Source organism: Octopus bimaculoides, chromosome 2 (assembly GCF_001194135.2).
Source record: "Octopus bimaculoides isolate UCB-OBI-ISO-001 chromosome 2, ASM119413v2, whole genome shotgun sequence".
Lineage (NCBI taxonomy): Eukaryota > Metazoa > Mollusca > Cephalopoda > Octopoda > Octopodidae > Octopus > Octopus bimaculoides.
In genome coordinates this window covers 79,066,306-79,067,308 of record NC_068982.1, presented here as the reverse complement: position 1 = coordinate 79,067,308, position 1,003 = coordinate 79,066,306, and positions in this window count along the sequence as shown.

The window sequence follows — 1,003 nt, the reverse complement described above, 5'->3', positions numbered from 1 at the left end:
TATATATACATAATGTAATTTAGACTCAGTTGAATTAGGTACTTAAATTGAGGCACCTTGTTAGGACGAACTTATTTGCATACTCAAACAATATTAGCTGAGTATCAAACCCTACATAGAATTTCTTCCACCAGGCATTCATGCAGAGTATGCAGATGGCACGATCCAACTTAGTGAATAAATCCGCTCTTTCTTGTTCAGACATGTACTTTATATAAAGATGCTTTTGAAATACTTCCGAAGTGCAGATTCCAGGGTAGGTGAGTAAAATATAAATGATTAACAAAGATAACGCTCGAAACGGCCGTAATGAATTGACACTTATACATCTTTATTACTCTGTTATATTTCATAAATAAATATATATATGCGTGTGTGTGTATGTATGTATTTATGTATGTATGTATGTATGTATGTTTGTATGTATGTATGTATTATGTATGTATGTACGTATATAAGAGGATAATTTTTATAACTTCGTTAAACCGAAAAGCAATTTTGTTAAACCTAAGAGCAAAAATACAAATAGGACTGCAACTGGAAGTCCTCAGGTGACACCGAGGCGAAAGTAGAAATAAATTGAAAGATATAATGAATAAACGCTCCAATCAATCAAAACAACTTTATATCATTCCCAAATATTCAAAAATCAAATATAAATATATATTAAAACAATTAGACACTCAATAGTATAAAATATACATGTATACACGAATAAAAGGTGATAAAACCTAAAAGGGTAATCAATGAAGAAAAATATATGGAATAAATTCATGCATAATAAAGGCGACTAAAAGTTTAAGGCAATGAAACTAAAATAATATTAATATAAATACAGGCGCAGGAGTGGCTGTGTGGTAAGTAGCTTTCTTACATGGTTCCGGGTTCAGTCCCACCGCGTGGTACATTAGGAAAGTGTCTTCTACTACAGCACCGGTTGCCCAAAGCCTTGTGAATGGATTTGGTAGACGGAAACTGAAAGAAGCCTGTCGTATATATATAT